Source organism: Apis laboriosa, unplaced genomic scaffold, assembly GCF_014066325.1.
Source record: "Apis laboriosa isolate Shangri-la unplaced genomic scaffold, ASM1406632v1 scaffold49_cov149, whole genome shotgun sequence".
NCBI lineage: Eukaryota > Metazoa > Arthropoda > Insecta > Hymenoptera > Apidae > Apis > Apis laboriosa.
In genome coordinates this window covers 1,880,200-1,901,645 of record NW_025223500.1, presented here as the reverse complement: position 1 = coordinate 1,901,645, position 21,446 = coordinate 1,880,200, and the positions used below count along the sequence as shown (strand labels likewise).

Sequence of the window (21,446 nt, the reverse complement as noted above, 5' to 3'; positions counted from 1 at the left end):
CACGCTCCCTAGATAAAAATCTAGGACCTTTTCTAGGGAATAATGTGAGCGTTATCGGCGATCGTTCCCGATGCCGAGGTTGGTAACTGAATTTTAATGGGGGAGTTTCGGCTGATTCCACGAAGGGACGATTATGCTAAAAGTTTCACTATACATTTTGTTCGAAGATCGTGTTCTTTCTTTTTTTTTTTTTTTTTTTTTTTTACGAATGCTTGAAATTTTGTCACTGTTTCTTTCGTTTATTTTTATCGTTTCATTTGTTTAAATTATTTATTTATTTATGATAATTGGAATTAAGTTAATTATAATTGTGTAATTATAATCATAAAAATGAAAACGGTCTTAATTACCATTGAAAAATTATAATCGTAGTTTTCAATGGCGGCGATATTAAAGAATATCGTGTGAACAAAAACACGATAGGGTGTGGAAAAACATGACCCGATGAAAGGAGGATAAATATTTAGTCGAGGAAAGTGGTCGTGGATATATTTTCAAAGCATTAAAAAATTACATTAAAATGTAATGAATGAGGAATTGTGCTCCCGTCCCTTCCTTGCTTGAATCTATGTATCAGATCGTTTAATTGGTCCATGTAAATCACCACAGGGATGCAAATATTTTCTTCCAATCGTTTCGCTTTAATCGGCTGCGCGCGTACCACCGAGTCACCGGTTACTATGACAACTTTTGATTAAAGCACCGTTTCAAATTGGCTTTGTACGTTTGCACTTTACAAAAGCCTTTACAATGAGCCCCCTTTGCAATGAGAGTTTAATATAATAGGTATTAGCGAGATGTTACGAGTGCTACTCGTAAGGGGATGGCGCAATACCCTCAGTAGGGGGCACTTCTAGGGTGCCCAACTGTTCGAATTCGTTAAGGGTTACGGTTGTGAAAGGATCGGTGTAAAAGAAGATGTATAGAGGCTTGAAAATGTGACATAGATTGAAAGATGTTGAAACAAAATTAAAATTAGTGAAATAAGAAAAAAAAATTAAATAAATAAATATATGTAAATATATACACAGAAAAGAACAAAAAGTAGAAAGAGTATAACCGCAATATATACCGTATCGGAAAAAAAAAAAAAAATATTCGAATAATCATATAGATATTATAGGAAAAAATGTAAACGATGAGATCAGAATAAAGGGAAAAGAAAAAAAAGAAGAAGATGAAAAGAGATTATGACGGAGAAAAAAGTATGTATATTTAAAAAGAGATAAAGAGTTAAAAAGACATGAAAAAGAAAAATGAAATGAAAAGGATAGAGAGAATCAAAGGGAAGGCAGGAAAAAACTTTTTTTCTCTCATAATCAATTTTTGATTATTAGTCTAAGATCTAAGATATATATTTCTCAACCTGTTGAACTTCTCACTTGCGAACGATTTGTTTCCCTTTGAACGTTACCAACGGAATGCTTTTTAGTATTTATCTTCTCTCTGCGCGAGTGTAAAATCGAGAATAGGTTAGAAATGTATTAAAGCAGCTGTAAAATGTCTATAACGTTCATTGCTCTGCAAATCGCAATTTCCATGAATGTTAATGACGCTACTTTACATATTTCCAATTTAATCGGATTACAATCCTTTTCTTTGTTATAATAAAAAAAATTCGTTATCTCGGTAATTATTCTAATTATCTTCTCCAATTGTCGAACGAAATGCGACCAATAAAGCAGCGTGTTTATACGCGAATCACCAATGACGCGAATGCTCGGAATGCTCGTGCGCATGCTCAAAACTCATTCCGATTATTGGAGGAAGCCTCTTAACTGTTCCTTTTAGCACCGAACCACGATTGAATTTAAATGTTTTTCCGAGAAGGTGATTTTCATCGTGATGAAGTCATCGATACGTATCCAAAATAATCAATAAGGATCAATATCGAGTTTCATTAGCTTCACATCGAAATAATAAATCATAAATACCTTAATCTTTCGTTTTCCATTAACTGTCATACTCTACGAAATTCTCAAATTCTCTTCTTCAAATAATTGACAAACTCGAATCCCTTTTACACACAATAAATATTATAAAATGAATGCAATTTTATTCGAGCAACAATTTGAATCTCTAATTTCGCTTCGCTATCTTTTTTTTTTTTTTTTTTTTTGCATCAGTACTCTATATCGCTTTGCTTCTTCACGCGCATATATTTATCGTTAAGTTACCTTTATACAAACACCCGGGGCAAGATAGATCGCGGCCACATCGCGAAGATCGCAAACACGCCTCTTTACTTGTGTAGTAATGCTTGCTGCTTCGGGCGTAACGACTTGCCGGCATATCTGGACTGCGCAATGATAGCGGCCCCTAAATGGAGTTGGCAGCTTTCCTCGGCCGTTTTCACGATAAAGACGCGAAGTTGTTCCCGAAGTCTTCCTAGCAGACGGAGAATTTCATTAAGCCGGAGATACTCCCCGAGTTCAGGAAGTTAATGCGAGTCTTTATTCTAACCAGCCGGCGTTGGGCTTCGCTATTGGAATTTCTTCTATGACGACGCGCCCTGGACTCTCCCTTCCCCCCTCCCTTCCTCCCGTCGACAAACACCTAAGTTCGCCTTCGCGCCATCTTAACCACGCGACACAAAAAGCACCGAAACCACGAAAGATTTTTACCAACTTTCTTTATTAAATCCTTTCATCGAGGAGAAATTTTCATTTTTCGAAGCCTTTGGCTTCGATCGTCCCCGGAATTTTTCCGATACAAGAAGAAGAGAGGCGAAACTTCCTTTAATAAAGAAAAATTTTCAATTCCAGCTTCGAGTGATCCACCGAGATTTTCACGTTATTCACGTTATTGATAAACAAAATGAAATTTAAAGATTTCTCGAATATTCAGACGTGTGCGTTTGAAAGAGATGTACAATGTTGTAATTACTATGTATTCATGCACGTACTATTTGTACGGTTGAATGCTCGAGTCACATAAATAAATTGTCATGTGATAACGATCGGTAAACGTTTCGTGTTACGCGTTAGAAGTAATTGGCTTGTGTTAGAATTATTATTCCAGGATTTACATATGATGTATGCTCGATCGAGTGGAAGATAGAAACGTATCGAATCGGATATATCAAGTTGTTCTCTTGGGTGGTTTTGTTTTGTTTTTTTTTTTTATCGAACAATAAAATGACTTGTTCCAATTATAACAACAATCAAAAATGATACTTCTCGTTCAGCAGGAACGATCTCTATCAATAAAAGAAATCGTTAACTTTTTTTAGAGCAAATATACTGCTTTTTATAAATGAATTATATGCTAGAAATTAAATAGATTCGATAAAGAATCAATCACAGTCATTGGAAACTCGTGAAATTTCAAAGATAAAAAAGATTTTAATTTTCTTTTCTGATTATTCTATAACCGAAGAAGAAATCGTATAAGTTGATTTATTTCATCCAACATATGATTATTTATATGTATAAAATGCGCCATTTTGTCACGAATGTTCCACCGCTCTGTTATTTTTAAAATATTTTAAATTTATTACAAACAGCATGTATGATAAGTATATATCTATCATGTCATATTAAGATCAAGCTGATTAATTAATAAAATCGTGATATAAATAATATTAGGAAACTTGAGAATCGATATTCGACGATATTTCAATTTTTTGTTACTGGATATCCCTCATATCTGTTACCGTTTCTTTTGCAAGTAATATTCTTATTTACATTTCTTTAAATGAGCCCCAAGTCTATACCTCTCAATGTGTAAAATAAACATCTGATATTTTTCTATGAGAATACGAAAGAAAGCTTTTCCCGGAGAAATAGTATCCAATATTCCACGAGGTAATATAAATGCTAAATGTCCTTGTTTGAGCGGAACTATTCCAGACTGTTTCGCGTTTGAACGAATAATACGAACCAACGTGTAAAACGACGTCTGCCGAAATATGGATATATATATATATATATACATATATATTTTCCTTCAGGTATAGTAGTGATTCATGGTTGAACAATTTCTGGAGAATGAAGGAAAATTTTGCAAAATCATTTCGAGACGTGTTTCAATGACAAATTAGTATCGCAACTTTGAAATCTTCGATTCGCTTAAGTTCATTTAACTTGTCTTCTCCACGAACCATTTCCATGAGAATGTCTCATTTGTGAACGTTCTTTAGATCCGCGTGTATCTGTGGTCGGAACAACGCTTATGAATATCACAACCGCTACATAACACGGTTTTTAATTATCCGCCGCGAAACTGAACAGAATTCACGAGCTTTTGTGATGTTTCAATTAAATTTGCAACGTATATGCCGATGCATCGAGGTCACGCTTGCGCAACCATAACTACTTTTATTTAGTTACGAATATACCGAAACCCGTTCTATTTTATTTTCTGAAAACAATATTCGCGTTTTCACGTGTACGTGCCGCGTTTATACAAATAGTTTCCCATAATATTCATTTCGGTCCTCCTGCTAGGAGTTATTGGGGAAAGAGGTGGGGGATATGATGCGCAATAGAGAATTGCGCACACAGGCGTGTGTATGGGTCAACGTTTTTTATCTGTCGTTACGAAAAGGAGGTAATTTATGGTTAATTTATTGTTTGTGCACCTTCGATCAAACCAACAGACAAATATATACAACGACCACCATGCAGAAATGTTTGAACGACCCAACCATTGACTGACATTGTTTGCAATACCATGTAAATTGTTGTAACAATTGTATTTCGTTCCGTAATAAATCCAACTGATTATTGATATAACATTTTAATATAATATCATAAGAAAATTTTTTTGTTTTAGTTATTAATGAATTAATAATTTACGAATAAATTATTTTATTTGTAAATTTAAGTCCCCATTTATACTTAAATATTTTTTAAGACATGAAATAGAAATTAAAAGTAAATATTCCAAAATAACCTCTATCTCTATCCAACAATATTATTTAATGTTTCATCTTTTACAGATCTTAAAAAACTACGAAACAACAGGAAAAGAAGAGAATAACTGATTCGACCATTGATCAAATCGCCACGATGTATGAAAAATATTTAAGGTTATGTAACGTCAGTGTATGTATATATATACACACATATCGCATGATTGCGGTGAAACGATATGCTTTCAGTCACAGACACGTCTGTCTTTTTCTCGGAATCGTTTCTCATCGTTTTCTTCCAGCTCTCACGGACCGTGCCTTCTTTCCTTTCGCCCTTTCATCTTCCTGCAAGAATACCGAGACTCGCGCATAGGAGAATGCCAAAATGAGTATGAGGGCTGGTCTAATTGTAGGAGCACGGTAAAGGTATCGCAACAAAGCGGCGCCGCTTCATCTTGTATACAGTTTTGCACTCTCAACCCGCCGACGCTCGAGAGAGAAAGAGAGAGAGAGAGAGAGACAAAATACTTCGAGTCCACACATACAATCTCACCACAATTTCAAACTTTCCAGGCTCTTATGTCGGTATTAGGCGGGTCTTCTGATTTTTTTTCTTCTTTCTTTTTTCTCGCTCTAATCTACCGGGAACCAATAATCATATTTTCGAGATATTTCACGTTCTCCTTTTTTCTTGTGCTTATTTTTTACGACTCAGAAATATCGAATTGTATGTATGTATTTCGAAAAAAACTCGAAAATATTTTTTTTAAATACAACTAGTTTTATGAAAATAAAACTAGTATATTCTATTGTAATATAAAAATAAAAATTTTCATGGAATTTTTGTTTTTATCATTATCATTATTATTTTTTTTTTTTTTAATTTCGAAATTATAGTAATCCTCTGCGAATAATAAATGCGATAAGGAAAAGGACGATAGACATCGATTACGTTATTCGTTGCGGCAATTTATCGTTCGTTAAAATGTTTTGTGTGCGCAAAATTTATAAATATTCCACGTAATTGGAGTGGTAATTAATCATCATAAAATGGCAACGGATAAATGTATACTCGTAAAAGCCGAAACTCATTAACGCTTTTTGTCCAATAAGTATGGTAAGTGAAATAATAATAATAATAATAAAAAAAAAAAAAGCAAAGTGTGAAAAAAAAAAAGACAATAGGAGGAAGAACGGCTCTATCGATGTTTAAGCGATTTTTTAAAATTCTTCCGTACATTGACCTTAAAAGATCGTCACGCGCTATTGTCTCTGTAGGATGCTATTTTCATTAGCTTCGTCACGATCCACCGTACGAAAAAATCGTTCTGTTCCCTCCTCAAATTATTCAGTACGTCAGATGGTAATGTCGTGTAAGACCAGCAATTAATAAACCGAAATGTGAAAAAAAAAAAAAAATGAGATGCACGCTTAAAATAGCCTTCCAACTTTTGTCCTATCTTAATCAATATTGTCGTACATTTCGAGATTTTTTTTTTAAATGTGTTCAATCTTTATTATTATATAACTAATCACGACTAAAAAGTTAAAGTTTTTACAGAGTTTTTTTTCATTTAAACTTCATTGAGAGTAAAATTATTTCATATGATAAATGTTTTATTAAAAAGTTACAATTATTAATATATGAAAAATGACGTAAATCTTGTAAACACGCATATATTTTCGAGTCTTATCTCATCAATGCGATAAAAAAAATTCGTAAAAAACGATATAAAGAAAAAGAAAGAAAAACTCGTTATAGAATAAAAAGGTTAATCAATGAAAAGGTTAGAGAATAAAATTAAACGACAAGGGGACAAAAAAAAAAGAAAGAAAGAAAGAAAGAAAGAAAGAAAGAAATTTAAACCATTATAAAACATGAATGTATATCGAAGTAATTATATAAACGAAACGCTACTTGTGGGTAAGAATCTGTTATACTGTGGGTATAACAGTAATTACAATGATCCATTGTACATATATATGATGCTCACGAGTGTAAGCTCATTAAAGAGGTACTCAATCGTAGCTTAGCAATGTGGTTCAATGAGCAAACACTTATGCTTGTGGCTAAACGTTCTCGCACGCGTTACCATTCTACGCATTCTAAACTACAAACGTTATATATTCATGATGAAAATATTTATTTTTTCGAAATGAAACACGAAACAATTATACTTGATATGGCTTTGATAAGTGGAATAATATTATTGATAATATCAGAAAAAATTATAAACATTGACGAAGAAATTTATAGATTGGAAATATTATTAGATGATTAATCGAATTGAATCATCAATGTTGTATATTTCTAACTACTATACGAATAAATGTACTATCTTATTACCCATAAAAAAATATGACTAAGTCTATGACTAATTAATTAAGATCTAAAGTCTATCCAATCTCTTCAAATAATAGTTAAATATGTGTATCACTCATCATTGTTGAAATAATAATAATATAATTAAAAAATTGCAATTTTTTTTAAATCGATACTATAGAAATAACTATTTTTTTTTGTACTTTTTACTAATAAAGTTTTTAAATATCATTCCAGTTTTGAAATTTTCATATGATATTCTTACGTTCTTTTAAAAAGATTGAAAATATTCATTCGTTTTTTTTTTAAATATATTCTAAAAATGTTTCGTGGGAATATCTTTTGGAAGATCGATTCTAGAGATCAAAACAAATATAAAGGTTAGTATAGAAATATATTAAGACTTATTTAATAACAAGGCTTATTTATAAACAATTGAATTTTGCGGTAGACGAAGCAAGACGGAAATAGAATGAAACTACTCTGTCTCTTACATTACTGTTACACTGTATTCTCATCTCGCTTCATCTAACGCAAACTAAAATTATTTATAACTCAATAAACAAGCCTTAATCGATTAATATTTGTTTTTGTTTCGGCCTCTAACTGGAACCGATCTCCAAAATTTGATTTTTTATTTGTCCAAAATAAATAACATCGTAAAAAGAAAAAAAAAAAATACATAGATACTCGGATTTCAACACTATTTCCTTAATAAACCTTAAGAATATTCTGCTTTAAATTGAAAATTAAAATACTGTTTAAGAAAGGGGCTAGTTGGAAAGTTTATTATCATGGAATATTAATTCTAAGGCGAAAATTAATACGGAAATTTATATTTTATGCAATTTCAAGGAGTAATGAAGAACTTTAACCATTATGAAATTTGAAATGTTTCATTCATGCGGGTACCTATTTATTCAAGAAGAAGTGTCGCCATCTGTCGAATCGTATTTTCAAAGCGTAAAGCGTTTAGCTTTCAATAATTTTCGACATAAGTAGTACGTATGTAGTATTGTACACATTGATCAGCGGAAAACAGAAAATACATAAGCCAGATTCGAAGTTAATCTCAGAAATCCCGTTGGCACCGGTATATGTCAAAAGATAGATAAACGCTCGTATTTCAAAGTTTGCTTTATGTGTTTGGTACTTCGCTCTTAAATCTTGTTACCGATCAAATCCACGGCTAGAAATCATTGAGAGAAATCGTAAACTCAAACAAGAAAAATATACACGTATATCGTAAGTATGAAACGACACGAAAAAAAAAAAAAAAAAAAGAATTAGTCATCAGTAGTACACTTCACTGAGTCTCTCTCCTACTATTGTCGCAACAATTTCAAACTGTTCTACTTACGATCGAACTCTAAAATAATCAAATTAAATGGAACTGTATATTCGAAAAAATCACGATAAAATCAATAAATTAATTCAATCAGATGTATATAATGGAGAATAAAAATATACTTCTGATTTAAAATAATTATATTTCAATTTTAAAATTGCAGATTTATTCGATTTCATAAATTCTAAATTTCATAAAGTATTATATCGTAGAAACATTAGCATTCCTCGATAAAAATTTCAATTCACGTTGCGTTATATTAAAGGAGAATTTCTTTGGGGAATATTATTGGAAAAAACTCCAACAATAATCGCATCATTTGGTACGCGCGAGTTGAATTAATGACTCAAGTTACTCATACATAATATAGATACACATACACTCAAGAATATCGTTTTTTGCTATAAGTATGGCACAACAGAAATCTATTTGAACATCTACAAAGTTTATGTATGCGAGACGCACTCTTTTGAATGCATAGAATGCTTTCACATATTGATAATATCGAAATGGAATTTGCAACTCTCTCGAATTATACGATGAAAGTCTGTTGCCAAAAGTAGCAACATAATAATTGTTAAAACGAAGAAGAAGAGAAAAAATGTACTATGTACGTATTAAAATATCAATACTAGAATTTATAAACGACACGTGAAAGTGAAAATGAAATTTTTTCGAATAATAGTAATTTAATTTTTAAAACCTATCAACCAATCGAATAAAAGTATCGAAACTTTATTATGCATATATAAAAATAAAATAACATCGAAGATTTTATTAATACATTTATGAGGATTATATATCATGAAATTCATATTATATTGAAGATATATATTAAAACATATATGTATTAACAGTATTTCAATTTTTCAAATGTAACGTAATATAGATGTAACTCGAAACGAATCGAAACGAGAAATTTTTATTATATCGAACACATTTCCTAGGTAATTTTTTTTATGAAAAAAATCTAAATGGAACCTATACATTGAAGATGAAATTGGACTCTTTGACTAATTATGTGGCGATTATCTGAAATAATGAAGAGTCACAAAAACGAAACGAGAAACAAAAAGAAAGAACAGAATACGTGACGAAGAGTACGAACAGAACGATTCTATGCTATGTAAAGGGTTGTTAGAAAAGCATGGGAAAAAATTTTCCTCTCCCTCCCCTTTTTTTTATTGCACAATTTCCTTAATGGTTAAGGATATACATGGATTAAAGCTAATGGGGAAAGATGATTCCTCTCCATTAACATATTCTCGGATTGGATTATAACAGGTCACGTTATAATCTGCGTCGATTACGTGTTACATGCATTTCGCTTGCGTGGTGTGCCACGATAAATGGATAATATATTCGCATAATGACACGAAGAACTAGTGATATAAATAAATATATATATATATATATATATATATATATTGTATATCATATGGAATGAGAAAAGGATAAAAAAGAATAAAAGAAAGAGAAAATAACCGATTAAACAATTTATACTTTTTTCAATGTCAATATTTATCTACCATGCTAATAATTCCATGTCAGTTCTTTTCTATCAATAGAAATAATATGTAATACTATAACAGTGTGAACAGTTTAATTTTTATGCATTATTATTATTATATAGAAAAAAATTTATATTTTTTGTTATATTTATATATATATGTATATAATTCATTATGTTCTACTTATATAAAGTTTCATTAAAAATAAAATTTCCACTAACTAAGAAAATTTTTGATAATTAAATGATAATATAATGATTTCTGTGACTGACTCTAACATATAAAAAATAATATACTAAATATATTTGATAATTATATTTATCAAATGCAAGTACTTAAAAATTAAAAATGATTTGATTTATAAAAAATTTTGCATTGAATATTGCAATCGAAATTGAACAAAAAGTTGTGTATATATATACATATATACTAATATCAGAATAAAATATATTTTTTTTACGATAAATATTTGGTGTTTAGAATTTAAGCAAATCGAGACCAACATGATACTATGTGATTTTGTAAGTCGTTTATTCACTCCTAATGAAATCTACGATCACGTACTGTAATACGTTTTTCAGTTCATGACAAATTGCGAATTACGCGGTATGAGTTTTTTTTATCGTACATTGGCGAACCGCAAATTATGTAGTGTTCTCTGTCGGTTGTCGATAAAGTGCAAATCACCACTGTATCACAAAGTTTTTCTCACTTAAAAGCGAGTTACTTAATATCGTAGGTGAGCTGAAGTTATGCGTGTCCACGATATTTGAGGTTATCCGTGATTGCAATAATATTTTTCAAATTCTATTATAAGTTTAACACGAGAGAGAGAAAAAGTTTTAAGTGAATAAAATTAAAAGTTATAAATGAATATGAAAATATCGTAAATTTAACTTATATCTACCGAAGTAAAATAAAATAATCCAATCAAATATAAGTATCTATAATTAATTAGAATTAGAATAGATAATTTTTATAATTTATAAATAAAAGTTATGTTTCATTTATAAGAAATTTATCATTCGAATTTCAATTATTTATATAATTCATTATTATTATTCAATTATAATTTTGTCACGTGTCATTCGAATCTTATAAGAAATTTGAAGGATTTATGTGTATCTATATTTCACAGTTAGATGTCGTTACTTGTTTTCTTTGCAATGTCAATATAACTGTTGTATATATATAAGAATAAAAGAAGGAAATTAGCAGTTGGCATGAAAAATTTGTATGAAACAAAAAATACAGTACGTTGAAAAAGACTTTAATTCAGGAAAAGAAGAAGAACGCGAGATACAAGTTTGCCAACCACTACCGTGAATTTAAACGTTTTTAGCGCTTTCCACTATTCAGCTAGGCTCCATCGCGCTTCAATTTAAACGAATGCGAAAAACATTTCTCCCGATGTTTTTTTTTCTCGTTTTATTTAAACACCATGTTCCCACTTCACCGAGTTTTCTAGCTTGGTTGGTCAGTTCACAAACGCGTGTAGAAAAACTAGCGGAAACGAAACAACGATGACACCAGAAATCGCTATTTTATTCTTTTTTTTTCTTCCTTTTTTTTTTTTTTTTTTTATTTCTATGTTTGACATACAAGAGATTGTAAATGGAATCGTCAGTATTATAATAATATCTAATTTTGCGTGTTTTTTTTTCTGAGAAAAATGCCAATGGCCCTAAATTAATCTGAAATTTAAGAAAATAAGAGAAATATAAATTAATTTTATTTAATATTAATTAATTTTCGTTTTACATTAATAAAAATTCTTTGGTACTATACTATTGAATTTTATCCATATTTATCTATTATTTCTATTTACTATTTTTTACGTTATATATTAAAATGTAAATATATAACGAATGAATTAATATCATCATCAGTTAATATCTATCTATATCATACAGAATATATCAAACTTAATTAGAGATTCCTGAGATAATTTCAAGCAATATATTTTTTTTGTAAAAACTTTATTAACTAATTATTAACAAAAAACATTGGTCAATCACAGAGCACGTTAGTCTAATCTAGCCATAACAGTAGTGTTGGCTATGTGCTGGCGATGAGCACAAACAAATCCAAGCAATATATGTCAAAGAAAGTTTCATTTTAATAACTCGTTAACAAAGCCATAACAAAAGTCTTTGCAAAGGAAAATATTACTTGAAATCAGCTCAAGAACCTCTATTTAATGAATATTCCTATATTTTTCACATACTTGTATATTAAGCACATGATAAATAAATAAATATGTGGCTATCATAACGAGAATGCTTTTGTTTAGTAATATCTATAAATAAACAGATTTATTAATGTTTAGAAGACTAATAAATATTCAAAGATATTTAGAATTCATCTCCTCTCTTCACCTTTTAAATTTCAATATTATCAACCAGAGATCCTTTTCGAAAGAACATCCTAATTTTTATCTCGATATTATATATTGACAAAAAAAATATGAAATAAATATTCTTGAAAATAAAAAAGAAAAAAACAATGTATTTTTCATATATATGTATGAAAATATCCTAAGGAAGGACAAAATACATTTGATATTCGAACCAATTACAATTCTCACATATAATCAATTTCATTGGTTTATGTTATTTATATTTATAGAAATATAAAAAAAGAAGAAAAATATTAGGATAAAAATATTAGGATAAATATATTTATCAATTACTTTTTATTTTGTTTTTTTTATTTCGTCCATTTTATTCTCGTCCATTTATTATTTCTCACCAGTAAGTCAACGATTTTGTTGTTTCCCTTTTTGATTATCTCCCAATCGTTTTTCTTTCCTTTTTTTTTCAATTCAAAAGAGAGAAAGAGAGAGAACGCATCTCCTTTCCCTACTCTATTCCACAGTCGGAATCAAACGAAAGAAGGCACCACTTCGACTTCGAAGTCCAGCCAGTGTCATTATCTAAAACGTTCTGAGGTAAGCTATTAAATGCCATGGTATCTTTCTCGGTGGCCTGTTTGTCGTGCTTGTCGTTCTTCTCTCCTTTGTGCCGACTGACTGCCCACAGTCTTCCAAGCTCGTGGCTTAGACATGGGTGGCCTTTTCTTTTTCTTCTCTATACCTCGTGTTATAAAGAACGAAGAATCAAGAAAGGAACAAGAACATTACGAACGATCCAGAAGCAGAAGAGAGGAGAATGGTGCGGATAGGTAGAACTTCTCCCCTCTCTCCCAGCCCAATGGTTTTACCCATTTCTTTCTATCCATCTGTCTTTTTCTCACACTCCACCGAGAACTGACATTCCAACTGCCTATTTCGAGAATGACTGGACTCGTTTTGTGTCGCGACATGTACCTGTGTATCCCTCTCCCTTCTCCCTCTGTTCATTGGAATCGTGCCAGTTTCGCCGGCAGCACAGACTCGCCCAAATGTTCTCGTCTTTCTCACACTTATATAGCAACTACACGTATATTCTTCTTCTGCACTCACTTTTCCTTGCCATCCTTCTTTCTCGCTCCTTGCACAGACATTTTCGTTCGATACTAGGGCGCGTGCGACTACACTAGATGGTAGTACATGTCCCTCTATCTGTCCCCTCCTCCTTCCCCCACTTTCCGCTATCCGCAACCCTCGTTCATTTGCTTTCCTTTCACGCTGTCTCCTTTCTTTTCTTTCTTTTCACACCACTCCTTTTGTCCGTTTGTATCACATTGGGCGTACGTGGCGCATATGTGGCAAAGAGGGTAATAATTATCACTACGAATAACCCAGTCTCCTTTGTGCCGTGTAAGAAAATATCCGTCGTAAGTAGCAGTGAAGTAGAATGGAAGATACCGTCGTTGCTTACTTCTATAGCGCCTTCTATACACACTTTCATTGCTCACAAAGCTCTCTCAACTCGAAGGAACTGGGATAATTTCTACCGGCGAATATAGTTGGATGAACAATACTAAAAGTAAATAGTTGTAGAGAAATGTAAATAGAGTTTCTAGATTCCGTTAATCATTCATTATCCTATGATTTTGAAGTGATCTCTTGGAAAACAACGAGGTTAGATCCCGTACATAAGTTATACGTAATCATAGATTATACATACATTGATTCTGTAACAATTATTTCAACCAAGAGAGATATCATATATGTAATCTCAATATATTTGAATACAATAATTATGTGGATAAACAGTAATATTTGATGAATAATGAAAATAGAAATAAAAAAGAAATACATTTAAAAAAATACTTGTATAAAAAATTATAATTATAGAGGAGGCAGTACTTGATATTTTTAATGTTTTCTTATAATTTAATCGATGATTTCAAGATATTTATCAAAAAAATTGTTACTGTACACTGAATTATAGAAATATATATCCATGACAGCATGCATATCACATAATTGCTATTTATCAACTATATAAATATATCACAGCGACTGTCATATAAAATATAATAGATGAATTGGCTAAAAAGCTTTTTCAAATAAATATCTCAAGACCAATTCTTACTAAAATTAAATATATTATGAATCTTAAACGATAACAATATCAGCATTATACTTATCTATTACAACTTTAATTATTATAATTTCAATCATATTTTATTTTGCATGATCTCTCTCTCTCTTTCTCTCTCTCTCTGTCATGAACATGTATATAAAATTTTATGTAACAGTAAGAATTTTTCTTGGCAAGTATCTCAAAAGCTAAGAAATCGATTAAGTTATAAGTAAGAACAATTATTCAGAATAATCTCCTTGATAATATATTATTACAATTTTATAATGCATAATTATGAAAATAATTTACACGCTATAAAATACATAAAAATTATACTTTAAAAGTCAATAAAAAAAAGTTAAATGATTTTAATATGAGAGCACAATTGGTTAATTAAAGTCACGGGAAAGGTATGGTAACAAATTTGTTACGTGCAAATTATATACTCCACGGCACCGTTCAATTTGCACCAGAATAGCTTTTCTTCCTACCAGGCAACAAGGTAACGCGCAGTTTCAGGGAGAGAGAATAGTTATCACTCTGTACATTCCCTCTCCATCTCAACCATACCTCAACCCCCTCCCTCCCCTCTTTACACTCCATCTTTCTCACGCCCTAAGCCACGATTTGTCTCTTTACCCGGGTGCATGTGTACCCAGGTTTGTGTGTATCCCGTTGAAAAGCTCGGAGCGCTCAGTCGAGCACAAGCAGTGGCGGCTATTCAAAAGTGTATTGCAAAAATTCCGTCGATAGAGGGTGAACTTCTCTCCCTCCCTTGATGCATAGGCAAATCTCGTTCCGTGAAGTGACTCGAAAACGTAATTTCGACGGGTAAGCTGACAGAGAAGAAGCGACAGATTGAAACCTGGCTGGAATAGTTAACTCTGATATTCATCCTCGCGCGTCGTATCTCTTTCACACACACACACGTACACACTCTGCGACTTTTCTCCCTAACTCTATATTGTCATTGGTTGTTTACATATTCTCATTGCTCGCGTATATCCATCCATATTTCCTCATCATTCAAATTATATATACTATAATATTGTTGTGCTTTATATATATAATAAATTTGATTTCTCGTTCACCTATTGTTGATGTATTGCCCGTTTGTTGTGTTTCTGAAGTATATCGAATAATTATTTTGTATTCATTATCATCCGTGCTTCCTTTATGGTATCGAAAAAGGAGAGAGAGAGAGAGAGAGAGAGAGAGGGAAGGAAAAGGGCGGACAAGAAGAACGGAATGAAAGAGAGTTATGAATAAAGCATTTAATTATATTTTTTTCGAGTATTCTCCTTTGTGCATTCAAGCATAACCCTTTATCCGCAGGATTCGTTAAGTTAAGTGGTTTCAGGGGCTATCCTTTCTTTCTCTCTCTCTCTCTCATTCTAACCAAAGGTAGCGGACGAAGGGTGGAGACAGCTATAATTTAGCCTGCACTTGCTTATTTACTACGCCCATTATCGTCATAACGCAGTTTGCAAGCTTTCGCGCATTTTAGCACTGTTAGTTAGGGGTAAGATTGAGGGATTGAAGGGAAAGAGGGTAGAACGGAAGAATGATAGAGAACAAAGAGACTGAGAGAGTAGAGAAAGATAGAAAATTAACGAATGTGTTTCCATAATGAATGAAAAGAAACGTATGATGTAGCTAATATAGTGGATAAATAAACTTCTAACATATTTTATGAAGGAATTTGAATAAATAGATTTAAGGCATGATCATCTATGAAAAAAGCAAGAATGACGCGGTATTTAATCAGTTTAAAAAATGTAAACCAATGATCGTTTAAACGCGACAAATTTGTATTAATAATTATCCAAAAGATAAACCTGAACACGGTAAAATATTTTTCTTGCATTCATTATTTTGTACAGACTAATACAGAAATAAAAAAATTAATCGAGAATATTTTCGTCGAATAATGGCCGAATATATACCTAATATGAGAGAAGTTAGCGAATCACAAAGATATGAAACGCGCAGTGAAAAATACAACGCAATAAACGAAAAAGACAAAAGAACAAAAAAAACAGGTTAAACAGGAAATAAGAAATATAAATAGAGAAAAATGATATATATATAAATATTAATAAGTATATATATATAACACTTACTTGTTTTCTAAGGATTCTAAGGATTCTTCGGATTCTTGTTTCTTGATTCCTAAGGATTGCTTATCGCGGTCGTCTGGTATTCAACGGTAACCTAATAATAGGAGGCCGTTTTCGTGGAAGTGAGGAAAGTCGTTGTTCCGAATTATTCCCCGCCTCGGACCTGCAACAAGGCGCATAAAACGAAATTAATGCGGCAATAATCGTTTTGACTATAGCGTAATTCGTTAAGCCAACCTCTCTTGAGGTCGGTTTAATTCTACAATAATTGTTCTACATGGCAACTAATCACTGATATTACATATTTGTGCTTTCCATAGGTGGTGTTATTCTATACGCCATCTCGAATCAGTTTTACTTGAATCTAACCTCAATTTTTACATGTTTATTTTTCGCTTTCTTTTTTATTTTTTTTTTTAAATTTTTTAAATTTTCTTTGCTGGTATTCGCTGAAACTGGCATTATGCCATACATTTCATAATATTACGGAAAATATATCCATAAATTCATTACTCTTTACGAAATATTTCTCTTTTTTATCTTCAAAAATATTAACTCTATCATTAAAGCGATTCCCGTATATTAAATATTAAAATCATAATAATGAGCGAAAATTTTCACGTTGAATAATATGATTAGAACATAGAACGTAAAATAAATATAATATACGACAAGAGAGATACATATTTGTTTAAAAAGAATTCGAATAGAATGAAACAAACAGTAACGCAACAAGAGGTTATAAATGCTATATAAACTTATTGATATATATATATATCTATTGTATGTTCATATAAATATATATTTTTAATTTTGAAATTTTCAGCAAATTTATTAATCATTAAGGAAATCAATTTATGACATTTTTAATTATAAACTAAAGCTAAATGTTACATTTGTATATATATCTATTAACATAATATTTGGGAAACATTATGATTAATTATAGATTAATCGTGAATTGTGCGAATATTCGAACGAGGATGAATTATATCCGGCGGAATGCATCCAATTACATTATATTGGGGGTCATTATTGGCCGAGAGCCACGATGCATCCCAAGAGAACGGAAGTTCCTTTACCTCGAGGAATTCAGATGATTGTTCTGTTTATCAAAGTTTAATCTGAAGTTCATGGAAATTGGAAACTATGTAAGTTTTGTATAAAGAACGACGTATGATGTAATAATGAAAAAAAAAAAATTATAGTTACTGATTTAAAAACGAAATTTAAAAATTTTGGAAATTTAAAAACGAAAAATCAGAATTAATTATTAAATAAAGAAGCCGATATTCCTATTTATTAAAATATAAATACCTTTAAATTGCAGATATGTTTTCCAAATAGGATATACACAGCAGATCTGATTTTATATCTAGAAAATGCCAGGATAATTTATTAATATCAATAGAATTCAAATTCTGCGGATTCATTTGATTAAAATGAAAACAATTCCTTATAATACAAATAATAATTCCCTACAAAATAAATATACAGTGATAAAATATCATAGAATCAAAGAAAATAAAATAAAAATAAAATTATCAATTCCTGAAATTCAAAAATCAATGGTAATCATAAACTGTATCAAATTATAAATATACGAAATAGACTATAAATTATGTTGATGAATTCGATACATTCACGAAAACTCATTATGTTTCCCTATTATTAAGACAATTCCGAATCATCAAAAATATATTATTATAGAACCGTAAAAAGAAAAGTATACCAGTTATCATATAATAACCGCTAATACTAACAAATTTTAATCACGAATAAAATTACTATGCTCAACTTAGCTAGGTTAAGCCATGAGCCACCATAAACTACCTACTTGCTAGATCGACACGCGCTCCCTCTATGAAACCTCTGTAGGAACAGCCTCCTTCCACTCTTGGTTCGATTTAATCCTCATTTAGAATACCATCGCACCGCTACCTGAAAGCTAGTTTCGATCGTGTCTATCTTCATCGATCAGTGGTTCTGATTAAAATGGTTCACAGAAGCGCAGGAAACCAACTATCCAAGATTTGGGATGAAACTGTTCGTCAGAGCAACTTATCTCGTCTATGATATATAACATTCAAATGGATTGAAGAAACCAATAGCTTGATGTTCGTATACCGTATATAGATGACTATTTCGATCAAAGACAAAAGAAAAAAGAGAAAGAGATATATACAGATATCGAATCCACGAAAATATTTATCTTGATTCATCGAGATCATATTATATATTATCATTAATCAGAAGCACAAACAAATTTCGTTTTCTTTCTTCTTTTCTCTTGTCGATCCTTCGCACGTTCACTTGCACACACTGATTCGTCACGACTGACCACCATATGCGCGATTGGACCTCGTTTCCCCCACTCGATTTTGTAAACAGAGTGACCGTGGTCGCAAGTGGTGTTTATGATCGATATAACCTCTGAAAATCGCACGGCGTCGAGCTTGTTCAATATTTAACGCACTGTCTCAACCTCTTTGCGCTGCGGTCGAGCGCAGCAACCGTGTCGGAGGGAGACATGAATTTTAGATGGAATAAAAGTAAAATCATGCCGACGACGTCACCGTTACGATTGAATTAACGTCTTCTTAAAATTGAAATGTTTATCTCGATAGTGAGCATTTGATGATTTAAAAGCCACAGATAATTATCGATGGAGTTTCAACGAAAATTGATGTTTGAAAAATATTTTACAAAAACAAAAATGATATAGAAGATGAAATATTCACAATACGAATAAGAATGCGCAAAATTAGAAAACATTCAAACAAAGATTGTTTTTCTTTAAAACAGTTATAAATACCAATATAATTATGTAAGATATTATAATAATAATATAATAAGTAACAGTATAGAGATAAAATATTTCCAGTAAATGTTATTAATATACTATTAAAAATAATTTTTTTTTAAGTTTGAAGAAATATTTATAAGATTTATAATATTCTTATCGTTTGAAATAATTGATCTTATAATAAATCTTTATAATTTAAGAAAAAAAATAATCATATTAATATCTGTATTAATTTCGAAAAAAATAACACAACATTTTAAATGTATATATCGATGAACGATAAAATGGCCTCGTAAAAATGGTACTATACAATGGATCCACTATATCTTGTGCTAATGAAAATTTAAAATGGAAGTACAATCGTTTTAATGAAATCTATAAATACACGTAAAACGATTTAATTGAAATAGATTGTAAAATGGTCATATTCGTTTTTTTATAAATTTGATTCGGAAATATATCGTCACAAATAAAAGAAACTATCTTGATCTATTACTTTACGAAATATCAGGCTGACTTAATTATTTTATTATATTATTGTTCTATATCGAAGAATATATTACACAAGAAACGAAATATTTTTCGTTTGGCAATCTATAGTTACTTTTATGTAATCTTCTCTTGTTTTTTTCAGTATGCACAAATAAAAGTAAACAAAACATATACAAAAAAAAAAATTATGATTATAAATTCATTTGACATATAATTTTCATTATTTTAGTTATTTTTATTTGATTAAATCTTGCTAATTGTAAAAAATAACGATTAAATAAGATACAAAAATAATTAAAATAGAAATAATTCTCATAACATAACTATTTTCGAGTACTTAAAAGAGCACAGACGATATAGAGAAATCCCGAATAGAAAAAAATCACAAGAAAAATTTAAAAGAGAGATTTCGAAAAAGAAAGACGAGATGTTTAATGTTCAGACAGTCAATCGTTGAAAAAACTTTAGTTTATGATTTTGGATCTTGACAATCGGTAAACACTATAGGGTCAAGTTTATACCATCATCTCTTCAAACTTTTGCAAAGGACAATGCACCGAATCGGTGACAGAGTTGAGCGTTTTTCTTCTGCTCTTTCTTGTTGCATCTCCTTTAATGTTGGCGAAAGCTTATTACGAGTGGTTCAGGCCAAGTGCCAAGCAGTCGGAGGCTTAAACCGGCGCGGCAAAATGACAACTTGAGATTTTCCGTTTCAGGTGGTTTAACGGTTGTTATTTCACATGTCGAGTGCGCGCATAGGGCGGGAGAAGCGTGCGTGAATCGTGTGAAACAACAAATCTGTCGATCCAGTTTAGCAGCTGTACTTAACCTATTTTCGTCCGGAAATTGCATCGGTAGGTGCGTGTTATTACTATGCGAAAGCCGGATTTTATAAAAATTGAAAAATCGAATTTCCGCTGGCAGAAAAGCGGATTTCTTGCCCTCGTTCCCCTCCACCCTATTTTCGACAACCGTACAAATTAAGGTCAATACGGAAAGGGTGTATTTCGAGCGAGATATTCCATCGTTCGTATCGAATCTCATCGCGCGAATCGATGACGATAATGCTGTTGTAATTTATAACGCTTGACCGGTATATATCGAAATTCGATCTCGACGTTATCGAGCAAAATTTAAATTGAAAAAAATAAATAGTATTTTCGTATATAGTATTTTCTCGAATTTTTTTTTTTTTCTCTAATTATACGTAAAATTTTAAAGCGATATTTTAATTGAAAGGAAGGATTATTATTAATAATCGAGAATCTCATTATCGATTGAGTTGAAGTTGCGATAAACATTAAAATCAAAGAAATCTCTCAAAGTGTTATCGAATTAAAAGCGATGACATTTCCCAGCTCGCAGATAAGGGTATATTTTTCTCGGCATAAATATCATTCATAACGGCGGGTGTATTGGTGCACGTGACATATAAACACGTATAAACGCACACACAATAGAGAGAGCGTTCACAGAGAGAGAGAGAGAGAGAGAGAGAGAGAGAGAGAGAGAGACTGCA

At 31.2% G+C, this 21,446-nt stretch overlaps 1 protein-coding gene across 1 annotated transcript in view; it reads right to left on the bottom strand.

The window, feature by feature from the left end:
- LOC122716783 overlaps positions 1 to 21,446 on the bottom strand; it is a 102,964-nt gene that overhangs the window by 25,468 nt on the left and 56,050 nt on the right. Inside the window, exon 2 of the mRNA XM_043940164.1 lies at positions 16,633 to 16,792. The gene's annotated coding sequence lies outside the window, so the exon portion shown is untranslated. The remainder of the gene's footprint in view (positions 1 to 16,632; positions 16,793 to 21,446) is intronic.